Raw genomic sequence first — 13,189 nt, 5'->3', positions numbered from 1 at the left:
GTGCAGAGCCAGCGGTCGTTCTGTAGGCAAACATCAGAGCCTTGAATTGGATGCGAGCAGCTATTTGCAGCCAGTGCAGACTGATGAAGAGAGGAGCGGCATGCACTCTCTCCGATTCGTTGAAGACCAGTCTTGCTGCAGCATTCTGGATCAGTTGTAGAGGCTTGACAGTGCATGCTGGAAGGCCAGCCAAAAGAGCATTACAATAGTCCAGTCTGGATAGAACAAGAGCTTGCACAAGAATTTGTGTGGAATGATCTGATAGGAAGGATCTAATCTTCCTGATGTTGTACATGGCAAATCTGCAGGACATGGTCGTGATCTGTGAAGCTTAAACAATCATCCATCACCACTCCAAGGTTCCTGGCTGTCCTGGAAGGAGTAATGGTTGATGACTCAAGTTGAATTGAAAGGTTGTGATGAAGTGTTGGGTTGGCATTTAATGTATTTTATCTTGTCCTTGGGTTTCTACTGTTTTTTCTGTTCTTCCAGTTATTCTGTTTGTTAACAGCAGGTGTTACTAATATCACTAATAGTCACAATATTAATGAATTATCTTGATTGAATCGTCTTGTTTTGGTCTTGGAAGGTCTGGTCTCGATCACACCTCTGGTCTTGAATGATCTTGGTTTTGGAGGTCTGGTCTTCACCTCTGAAATGAAGTTAATAAACATAATTTTGGGAGGAGTACGCCCATCTAATCTTCCAATTAATACCAAAGTATAAAACCAGCATATTACTTCTTCCTGTTGGTAGTTCTTTCAGCATCCCTCCTCCTCCCCTTGTACTATTTTTGCCTGTTATTGAGGGCAATCAGAGCTCAAGTAGGATATCCTTTCTGAGCTCCTCTATAGCAGACAGCCAGCCAAATCTGTTTACCACTTACGCTAAGATTATATGGGCACATGATCTCGTGAAAGATGTGTAAATGTGTAATATTAACACATTATAGCTATTCTTGGCTGCACAGATTGTGTTGATGCTGTGAACAAATACAAACAGTAATTTTAAAACTACACATAATTTGTGTAAAACAAATGAAGTCTTCCAACACATTTTTATGTAATATTGACACAAAATGTGTAAACTAGAACGTTATACATCATATCATTTTTATACGCATTTCTTCTTAGAGTGTAATAACAAATAAATCCACATACCTGACATAGTTTGTGCACCAAAGCCATCCACCGATGAAGAGGCACAAACTTGCTTAACGGCTTGCGAAGTGACGTAGCAGCAATGTGATTGGATGATAGTTAACACATGTTGTGTTGGACACAGTGTTGTTTCTCTCTCTCTCTCTTTCTTTTTACACATGATCAACTTAAAATTGCACATTAAAATAGCCATTAATTAACATCCCTTTTGAGAGTGTGAGATACTGATATTATAGTCAGAATGAATAATCCAAGATTAGCTGTCTATTATACCTGGAGACTCAGTTAGGTTACAAACATGTAGGAAAACGACACCTCTGGCCTTTCCGTTGGGTCTTTTTTCTAGTCACGGATACTGTATGGACAATCCGGTTAAGTTTTTCAATGTATCTGGCTCTATCGAGCGACAGAAGTGATTCTAGGTACATCATAATGGTTTAACACCATACTTTTCCAGTCAGGGAGAAAGGATTGTTTTCCCCGACATCACACCCCCAGCTATGACACAACACTGACCAATAGTGCTTCTCAATATCTCTCCTCATTCCCTCGCTCCTCTATCCTCCATCCTATGACCCGAACACAGCCATCTTGAAGGACATCTCAATTCTATAACTGCACCATGAGGAGGTGAGGAACGAGGAGTGAGGAACCTTCCTGAGGAGTTATGAGCGAGGATACACAGGTGCATCCTTTGCGGAAGTCTTTCTCGACGAAAAACCTGATAAACGTAGGCCTATACATTCCCCTCCCCCTTCATATCTGTCACAAGAATGGCATCTACGCTAATATTAGTCTTTCTGTTTATCCCGAGGTTTACCGTAGTCAACCAGATTCGGGGCCGTTTCCAGATGAGACCGAGGACCGGTGCCTTGACACGACCACAACGCAGCCCTGTATCAGCAGAGATTGAGTCGACTAGATCATCCATTGTGAAGACACCATCAACACGACAGCCAGTGCCACAGTTTCCTCAAAATTATAATCACGATTATTAATCATGTTTATTCTATCAAAAGAGTAATGTAACTATGGCTATTTTGCAAGTTCTTTACCAACCTACACTTCACCCAAAAGGCCTGTAGGTGGCACAACGACTTAATTTAACCAACTATGGCTACGTTCACACTGCAGGCTGAAACGACCCAATTCCGATTTTTTTGCCCCTATGCGACCTGTATCTGATCTTTTCATGACAGTCTGAACGACACAGATCCGATCTTTTCAAATGTGACCCAGGCCACTTGGGTATGTGGTCCTGAATCCGATACGTATCCGATCTTTTGAAATGCGACCTCCGTCTGAACATCCAGACCACATATATCCGACCCGTACGTCATTGATACGCTACAAATGTCATAATTGTGCGTTGAAGTAGGCGGGAACGAGAAGATAAACAACAACCATGGCGGACGATGCTGCTGAGACCAGTCAATGGAAGGGAAGCGAGGTCACAGATTTAATTAATATTTGGGGTGACAGCTCTATTCAGGCCAAACTCCAGGGGTCTTATCGGAACCGGGCGGTTTACGAAAACATTTCCAGCGAAATGGCCGAGCGTGGTTACAGACGATCCTGGCTCCAATGCCAGCGAAAAATAAAAAGCCTCCGAGCCAAATACAAGGAGGTTAAAGCCTGGAACAAACGAGGTGGCCGTCTACTTCCGCAAACAACGAGTGACGTCGTTGACCGTGTACTCTTCTGCGCATGCGGGTCACTTTTGGGTCATTTCACGTTCACACAGGAGATCACAAAAGGTCGCATTTAATTGAAAATGTGAACGGCCTTGCAAAAAAAACGAATTTTTTCAAAAAATCGGAATTGATCATTAAGCCCTGCAGTGTGAATGTAGCCTATGATAACTTCGTTAGATGGTAAATCAATACAAAACATGGTTTTGGTGAGCGCTTTGTAATATGTATTCACATTAGATTTTAAAGCAACACAATTCGTTTGCAATAAGACAAACCAGATTCATTATGAAAACTGGTAAAACCTTTAGGAACTTCAAAAGATAAAACAGCGAAATTCCTAATATTACTTCCAATATTTCCAAATGATGTTCATTTTCATAGAGCAGGCCAATATCGTGACGATTATTTAAAATCAATCAAGAGAAGCAGATATCGTTATCATGATAAAATACGATTAATCGTGCAGCCCTAATTTAATTTAATTTGACTTGACATTTGATATTCAACAGTATCCTTGACATTTATTCAACAGTGCTTTTGATCTGCCTGCATTGACACTATTCTTTAAAAGGAAAAATTATATACCAATTATCAATGTAAAGCTGCTTTGACACAATCTGCATTGTAAAAAGCGCTATATAAATGAAGGTGACTTGACTTGACTTGACAATAATTTAAATGTATACTTTACTTTTACTTTTACAGTTTAAATAAACATTACATCTCACATATTTCAACAGGGCATCTTGCTTTCTTAATATTATATATATATATATATATATATATATATATATATATATATATATATATATATATATATATAACCAAAACTTTAATAACCAAACTTTAACAACATATGATCCCTCGAGTGCAACTGATGACGCTTTGAAGTGACACTAAAGGGAGTGAGGATATCATTTCACTTGATTCATTTGGCTTGTCCAAATACCCACACTTGCGGTCTTGGCTACTTGAGAGCTCGTGCACGCAACAGGAAGTATGGGCACAAGATTGTCCCATGTCTTTAAAATGTCCAAGTGCAGTGCCCTTAATGAACACTAAACCCACACTATCTTGAATACCACTTCTGAGTGCTATTCAAGGCTAAGCATATCCCATCATGCATTATGTTCGGGAACTCACGTGCCCTGAAATCGCAAGATGTCAAGGAAAACATACAAATGTAAGGTAAATTAATTATAAATTACATATAATTTGGTAGTAAAATATAAAGTGTAGCACATTTTATTGATGCAAAGATGAGTGGGCTATGTGTATTTTGTACAACAATTGCAACTTTTTATCACTTAAAGAAGCACCACAATTTTAAAACAGTCTCATTTAGAAGTGTATTATAAAATGCAGAGTACTGAAAATAATCAAAATTTCTACACACACTTGTGGTCTTCATGCACACTTGAACACTTGGGCCAAAAACAGGAAATACATAATGTAAGTAGACAAGTGGTCAGGTGGGTATTTGGACATCCTCGCATCCTGAAGGGGTGGAGCTAAAATGCGAGAGGAAACGAGGATGCACAAATAAGAATTGAAAAGCACTCAGATTCTATTGTTGATGTCTGTGTGAGTCTAAATGATCACAACTCTCTGAAATGGGCTTCTGCAGGGTGGGATGTGTACAAGCATAAATGTCTTACAATTATCAAATAAAAACACACACTGCAAAATACAAATGATAAATAGCTAGATAAAAAGGGGAAAATGATAAAAAGTTCTGTCGAATATAAATCGATAAGGTAAGAGACAATAACAAGCTTGAATGTCTTACCATGATTGATTGAGCACAAGAGCAAAACGGACAAAATAATTAGAGGTTTCATTTTCGTCACTTCTACTTAAAATATCACCGCAGCTTTTGATACACAATATTGCTCTGGTCCTCCTCTGCGTCGATGCTAAAGAGAAAGCAATATTTTGGGATGATTCAGTTATGCTACTGCACTGCTGCAGCGCGATGACGCACTGACGCTTCGTCACGTTCTTTGACGCGTATACAATCATAAAGCCTAAGTAGCCTAGTGCAAATAGTTGATAAGATTTTGTAAGGTTTACGATGCTTTTTTGGAGGGCGTCCTCTAAACGCAGTCCTCGATTGTGTCGTCGCGCACGGTGTCTATAAATAACATATGTCCACATCGTTTTATCACTAACACATTTCACTTCCATTCATAAGCATAAATGAGGAATTATACATGAAATGCCTTTCCGAGATAGTGGAAAAATAAGATCACTGCGAGTAAATTAAAGAGAAGCTTTATTTTCACTTTTTTGTTTTTTCCTCAGACAAATGAATGCTGTATAATGTCGTTCTTTTGCTTCACTGTAGTCGCAGTTGTTTAGTTAAAGTGAAAGTAACCCTATGGACTAGCGTGATCACAACCGTAATTTTGTAAAATATATTATGTAAAGAGGTCAATATTTCTATCATCATGCCCTGCTACTTTCACTAATGATGGGAATAAGAGCAGTTAATCCTATACGCAAAGAAAATATATTTTGCTATATATGAATGATCAATATATTAAACGATTTAATGGTATATTTGAAAATATACTGAATAATATATTGTGTCAATATATTACGATATATTGAATAATACATAAGCAATTGCCACTTTTCATATATTGAAACGTATGAGAATATATTTATTAACATATCATAATTTATGTAATTTTGTATTCTGTACACCTCACAATATATAGATGTATTTGTGATATATGTATATATTGCAAATAAATTTACTCATGCAGTTTAAACACACATGCCCCTATAGAGAAATGTATAATTGAATATATTTTTTATATTTTATAATTATTTACATTATTAATGTTTCATATGCACAAGCACACCTGCATGTACTAAAGTATTTAGAAAGGAGACTATAGCTGAAGAGAGCACAGCTATTACTTTTTAAATAAAGACCATACTTTTTGTCAAAATTTAAAATCTCAATCACTCCCAAAGAATATGCTGTAGTTATGGATGCTGTCCCCTCCGGGTTAAAAATGCTTTGTAACTCATGTTCCCAATTGTCTTTACAGTATCTAGACCCTGTTGACACTGCTATTAGTCAAGTTTGCTTTTCTTATTCCTCTGTTAAACACAATAATCGACCGGTTCAGGCTCTTTTTCAAAGGGACGTTGTCTCTAGACCTCTTATTATAACTTTCTGGAATAGCCGTGTTGAAAAAAAAAGAAAAAAGTCAGTTTTCAGTACATTGTTGTTGTGTAAACGTACCCTAAGGCTGTGACTGAAGTCAACTCTTGTGTTTCTCTTTTCTTCAGTGATTCTGCTTGTTAACAGCAGGTGTTCATTACTAATGCTCAATCATCACTTAATTATATACACTCTTAAAACAGATGTGTTAAAAACAACACAACCTGTGTTATATTTTAACACATCTGTGTGTCTAGTTAAGGACAACACATTTTGTGTTAATTTTAACTCAACCAGTGTGTTATTTTTTCTTAATACAGGCATAAAATATTTAACACACTAATGTGTGTGAGAGAGAGAGAGAAACAACACTGTGTCCAACACAACATGTGTTAACTCTCATCCAATCACATTGCTGCTACGTCACTCCGCAAGCCGTTAAGCAAGTTTGTGCCTCTTTCTTCATTGGCGGATGACTTAACACATGGGTGTGTTCAGATATAACACAGGTTGTGTTAAAAACAACACAACCTGTGTTATATCTTAACACATCCGTGTGTCTAGTTAAGGACAACACATTTTGTGTTACTTTTTTTAACTCAACCAGTGTGTTATTCTTCTTAACACAGGCAATGTGTTAAAATATTTAACACACTAATGTGTCATAAATCACACAATTTGTGTCATAGATGTGCTATTTTTGACCAGTTAAAATGAATGCAATACACACTCTTAGAAAGGATGTGTTAAAACTGACTCAAAATGTGTTAAATTCTTACACATCAGTGTGTGAGTTTAGGGACGACGCTTGTTGTGTTAATTCTGACACATTCACTGAGTCAATGATTTTAACACATTAAATGTGTCAGGAAAGTGATCTGCTGTTAACAAGCAGAATCAAAGGAGAAAATCACAATTTTCAAGCCACCATCATGGAGATGAGTGTTTGCTTTAGTTGGGATCTTGAACCTTGAATTGTTAATATTAGACTTTGATTGAACTGCTGTAATAGCTAGTCAAGCAAACAGAAAAGATGATCAGGTGGTGTTGGTTATGTTTTCACATAATCATTATTTGATCTGAATCACTGAACTCATTTAGAGCCCAATCTCTGAGTTAGATTTACATTATTGATTACAGCAGAACTGTGATTCTACAGCAGAAGATCAGCTTTATCAATACAATCTGAAAAATTTCTTAAAAGTTGTTCTGATTAAAAAAAAAGAAAAAGCTTTTTCATTTAAACACACAGACATCAAGAATCAGCCTGTGAATCTCAACAGTGGTGGCCATCATAAAGCATGTTGCAGTGCATTCTGGGAGCCACCAATCAAAATTCATCCATGGCTCCCATCATGCATTGCTGCATGAATAAATTATGAGCTTAATTTTTTCTCTGTTTTATGTGAATTTTTAGTAGCTTATTTTGTAATGTTTCTAAAATCAGAATATGTTGCCTGTCACCACTGTTGAGATTCACAGGCTGATTCTTGATGTCTGTGTGTGCCTAAAAGAAAGTTTTTTTTTTTTATCAGAACAGCTTTTTAAGTAATACCTTTAAATTATGTAGAAAAAGCTGATCTTCTGCTATAATGTAAATCTAGCTCAGAGATTGGGCTCTAAACAAGTTCAAGACAAATAATGATTATATGAAAACATAAACACAACCTGATCATCTTTTCTCTTTGCTTGTCTGGCTATTATAACTCAGTTATAGCAACCCGAACAAAATTTAATATTAAAAAGTCAAGGGTCAAGAGCTCAACTAAAGCAAACACTCATCTCCATGATGGTAACTTAAAATTGTGAATTTCTCCTTTGATTCTGCTTGTTAACAGCAGATCATCTTCCTGACACAATAAATGTGTCAAAATGAACACAAGTCATCCACCGATGAAGAAAGAGGCACAAACGTGCTTAACAGCTTGCGGAGTGACGTAGCAGCAATGTGATTGGATGATAGTTTAACACATGTTGTGTTGGACACAGTGTTGTTTCTCTCTTTCTCTCTCTCTCTCTCTCTCTCTCTCTCTCTACACATGATCAACTTAAATTGACACAAAAATGTGTTAAAATAGCCATAACACAAAAAAATGTGTTAATAATTAACACATCCTTTTTGAGAGTCTAGTTACTATCCAGTTGTCATGCTGGGAACTAGAAATTTTCATTCAGCTGGAGTTCTGTTTCAGTCATTGTGTCCACATAACTTTCGGTAATATTTCAGTTCAATGAATTCAATTTTATTTAGTACATATCACTGTTAGGCTTTACAGTTTAGGTAAATGCCTGTTGGATTCCTTGATACTTCAGCTTGTTGTAGGGTCATGAGGTTACATATAACTAGGCATCTGTCTAGTTCCGTTTCCACTTTTGTTATATTCAGACACACTAACTTTGGCCCAAGTGTTGAGAACTTAGTATTGAAAAGCATATAAATGTTAATCCTACAAGAAAGAGAAAAGTTAGTTGTGATTTTTTGAAAATTCCTTAACAACTGCAACAGGAAACAGGAACCCACCTGATGGTGGTGACACAAACACATTCACTCACAAACCTTCATGTGGATACACATCATTCAACCTACATCCTATTTCTATACCCTGCTCCCATATATTTGTACACTTATACGACCCAAGCAATGAGCATATTGGATGCCTGATGGATATTACACCTTTAAAGCTATAACCTAGTGGTATTTTCCACCATAGGACTCAAACAATTGCATTTTATGTTTACAGGATCAGTTCCTGAGATTCAGAGTTTGATGAAAGACATAATGGTGATATTTCATAGATCAGCTCTTGCTAGATTCCACCTACTTGATACTACCTGTCTTTAACCACAAAGCTTTAACCAAACAATTGATAGTGTGGAGTGTGAAATGTTCAGTTTCTCAAGGATACCTGGTAAAACATCACTTCAGAGTGAACAAAGCTAATGTACCATTGTGCACAAGCACAGACAGTGAACTAAAGAAACTGAGGGCATTATATGCACGTGAACAAAAGTTCAAATGAGGAACTGCTGTGTGATAATCATTGAATAGCAATGAAAGAAAACAGAAAGCAAACACTGGAAATGACGAAAACAAATTTAAAAGTCCTTGAAATCGAAACAGAAAAGACCACAGATTGTGACAAAATGTCAGACAGCTGCCTTTTAAAAAACAGCTTCCTTAGAAATGCTATATTTTGCCTTTTCCCGTACATTTATGGGATTGACAACATGTTTGTGATGGTAGGAAACAAGAGTATATCAAAGCACATTATCTTTAGTAATTTCAGTTTTAAGGAGAAAATTCTCAGCAATAGTGTTGATTAACTGATGCATGCATTTGTATATGGTTTGTCTTAAAACATATTTAAAAAGCCACATAGACAGTAAAAACTTGACTTTCACCACATGGGGTCTTTCAAAAGCTCTTCCTATAGTAGAAGGAAGGAAGGACCCTGACCTACAAACTAAAGGCGCTCTGAATGCCCACACACAAGATGTTTGTAGACCCAACAGATCAAACCACATCTCTGAAGAACGACCACAGCCGCTTTCAGTTTGACTCGGAAGATGAATGTCAGTAAAACTCGTAATGTGAGTTCATATACGGTTTTAACTTTTTACTTCTGTTTTTCCATTCACTAAAATTGAGAAATGAATAAATATACACAACCATTTTAAATCACATATAGTTAAACTCTATTTTACCATGAAGAATAGTTTATACACAATTCACACAATATTCTTCTATTTAGCCATTTAACAAAGTCAGGCAACAATCTTACAAAAAGTATGTTCAATTATAAAAATAAAGAATTTTTACCCATTAAGAACAGTTAAAGGCCATATGAATGATAACATTATATTATATGCAAATGCAGCGGGTGAAGGAGGGTCAAACTCTGCTGTGGGAGGATTCACACATACTGTAGACCGAGTCTTTTTAGTCTATAGCATCATGAGACACTGAACAACTGAAGAAAATGTTTCACAAGCTTGTTTGGTTCTGTTTGTGCTGGTGCCGTCTGATTGGTAAGATATATAAACATTTTTTTATGACTTAATTTCTTTCTAGAGTAATAAAGCTGCTGCTTATTAGACTATTTTTATCTGCTGTACCAAATGAATCTTGAATAATTGTGAAATCTACTAACCTTGAATTCAGATTTCTATTCAGAATTTTACACAGAAATTCTGGACAGGATTTGCAATTAAAGGTCATGGAAAATAATGGACATGTAACTTTACACACCTTTTTTTTTTTTGTCTCTGCTGCTGTTGTGAATGTTCTTCAGTTCATAAAAAACTACAGCTGATTTCAGGATTTGTAAACCAATAAAATCATGTTCTCCAGGTGTGTTTGGTGATTCAGTGTCAGTGATGGAGGGAGATTCTGTCACTTTATACACTGATCGTACTGAAATACATGAAGACGACGATATACTGTGGAAATACGGAGCTGAAAACTCTCTGATAGCTAAAATCAGCATTGAGAACAAAATCTTCTCCACATATGATGATGTTCCTGATGGGAGATTCAGAGACAGACTGAAGCTGGACGATCAAACTGGATCTCTGACCATCACTAACACCAGAACTGAACATGCTGGAGATTATAAACTAGAGATAAATGGAGCGAAACTGACATCAAAAACATTCAGTGTTTCTGTCTATGGTGAGTAGAGATCATTTGTTCAAACATTAAAGTGTTCTTGTTTTATTTTTACATATTGAATTGTTGAATAATTTTATAGTTTGAGATGACAGACCATATAAACACTTCAATTCAAGTTGAATCATTCAACACACACTGAACTGAATATTTTTGCATAGATTTGTTCATTTTTAATGTTTATTCTCTGATGTTTTTCAGCTCGTCTGCCTGTTCCTGTCATCAGCAGTAACTCTTCACAATGTTCTTCATCAAATTGTTCACTGGTGTGTTCAGCTGTGAATGTGGGTCATGTGACTCTCTCCTGGTACAAAGGAAACAGTTTATTGTCCAGCATCAGTGTGTCTGATCTCAGCATCAGTCTCTCTCTACCTCTGGAGGTGGAATATCAGGATAAAAACACCTACAGCTGTGTGCTGAACAATCCCATCAGCAACCAGACTCAACATCTGGACATCACTCACCTCTGTCACACATGTGCAGGTACAACAGAACTGATATAATGTGATTATTTACTGAGCTGATCTCTGTCTTTTGTTATAGATCACACACTTTCACTTTAATTTTATCCATTACAGATCAGGGCTTGATGTACATAGTGCCGATCTCTGCTGGATCTCTGTTGATTGTTGCTGCATTCATTGGGATCATCTGCATCAGCAAGATATGTAGAAAAACTGATCAAGAAGGTACATGTTTTCTACTTCTAGTGAAAAATGGCATAGGTTTTCAGTTGCAAAATATATTCTCAGAAAAGTAAATTGCGGGGCAGCGGTGAAAAGTTTGTGTGCACATATATGTTTCCATACAATATGAGAGAGAGAGAGCTTTCCATCGAGAATAAAAGATAATTTAGTGGGGGAAAAATGGAAATAGATTGACATTTGTATTCTATTGTTTATTATATTTAATAGTTTGGTCAGCGCTTTTGTAAGTTTTGGTTTTAGGCTGTAAGGATCTTTGAAATAACTGCAGATCAAGTGATAAACTGTACTGCGGTCGAGACCTGCTGGAACTACTTTATCTGACAGCCCTAATAATGTTTCAAAAATCAGATTGAGTTAAGATTGTTTTGTTGTTTTAATGCATCTATTATTGTTGTTGTAGAAACAGTTCAGACTCTTAACAGAAAGATCACTTACGCTCATCCGACAGGCCACAAAAGAAACGCACATACATTGGTAAGATTATGTATTCCTAAGTATCTGTATCATTTCTGATCTACTGCACACACAGCACCATATCATTCAGTATTAGAGACACACAAAATATCAACTCTGCCAAGAAACGTATTTCTAAAAAAGCCAAAGTAATTTATTTTTGAAGAAAGAAATGAAAATGAGAAAGACTGAAAGAGTCCGGGATCTCTAAACATTATCAACACTATAAACTTCAACTTTCGGTCAATGAATATGCATACACACACACACACACACACACACACACACACACACACACAAAAAAAAAAAGTTTGTTCAATGAACTGTTTGGTCCAAAAAAAAAAAAAAAAAAATGTAAGTGATTTTCTTCTAGTGGAAACTTTTGGTACTTTGCCTAAACAAAATCTTATTGAACTTTTTATTTTATTTATTTTTTTTTAATCAACCTCAAAATTAGAAAACAACTTGTTTAGATTTTTGACTTTGATTTGCTCAGTTTTACAGTAAAACATGTTTTGGAAAATATAGGCTATATTTCATATATACTTTAAAAAACATATTTTTATGCAGTTATTTCACAATAATAAACTTAAACTTCTATATTTTTTTTCACTTCAGCAATAATCTGCCAAGTGTCTTCTTTACAAAGAGACCAAACTGAAGTTTGTGCTCCAAACCATTCAAGATTTACGACAGTTTAAGTTGGAAATTTCATTTCCAGGTCTATGCTCAAACATACAACAGAAACACGTCCAAGTTTGCGTGTCAGTTATCTACTATATAGCACATATACATATATGTGTACTAAATATGATGTGTTATTGGAATAAGCACAGTTAATTCTACTGAGCAAAGCAACACAATAAACACATTAATTGTTTGCTGAAAAACACATTTAATTACTGTTCATTTAAACATTTACACTCATAATGCAGTGCCATCAAAAACATGCTGGGAATCCACTGCCCAGTTGGTTGTTTAAAAAAAAAAAGCAAATTTTGTCCCAATATTAAACAATTAAGTTCTGTTTTACAAATATAAGTAGACTGTGTCTCTTCAGAATTCAGGTATCACAGAATTAGAACATAAATGCAGTTAAATAAAAAGTGAAATATAAAATAAAAAAGTAAAAAAAAAATCTTGCAAAAGGGCACTTGTTTAGTCAGAAGCCAAAATGACTTGTGGGGTCTTGTGCATGTGCCTGGATTGAACGTCGTGTTTGATTCGAGCAGTGAACAGTGTTCGTTTGTTTTAGCAGAAACTATGTTAAACCGTCTGACAGGAAACTGAAGCCTTCAGGAAATGAAAGTCGTAACATTGCATCTTTT

The sequence above is a fragment of the Chanodichthys erythropterus genome, chromosome 10 (assembly GCF_024489055.1).
Source record: "Chanodichthys erythropterus isolate Z2021 chromosome 10, ASM2448905v1, whole genome shotgun sequence".
In the NCBI taxonomy this organism is placed as follows: Eukaryota; Metazoa; Chordata; class Actinopteri; order Cypriniformes; family Xenocyprididae; genus Chanodichthys; species Chanodichthys erythropterus.
Note: the sequence above shows the minus strand (reverse complement) of the source record.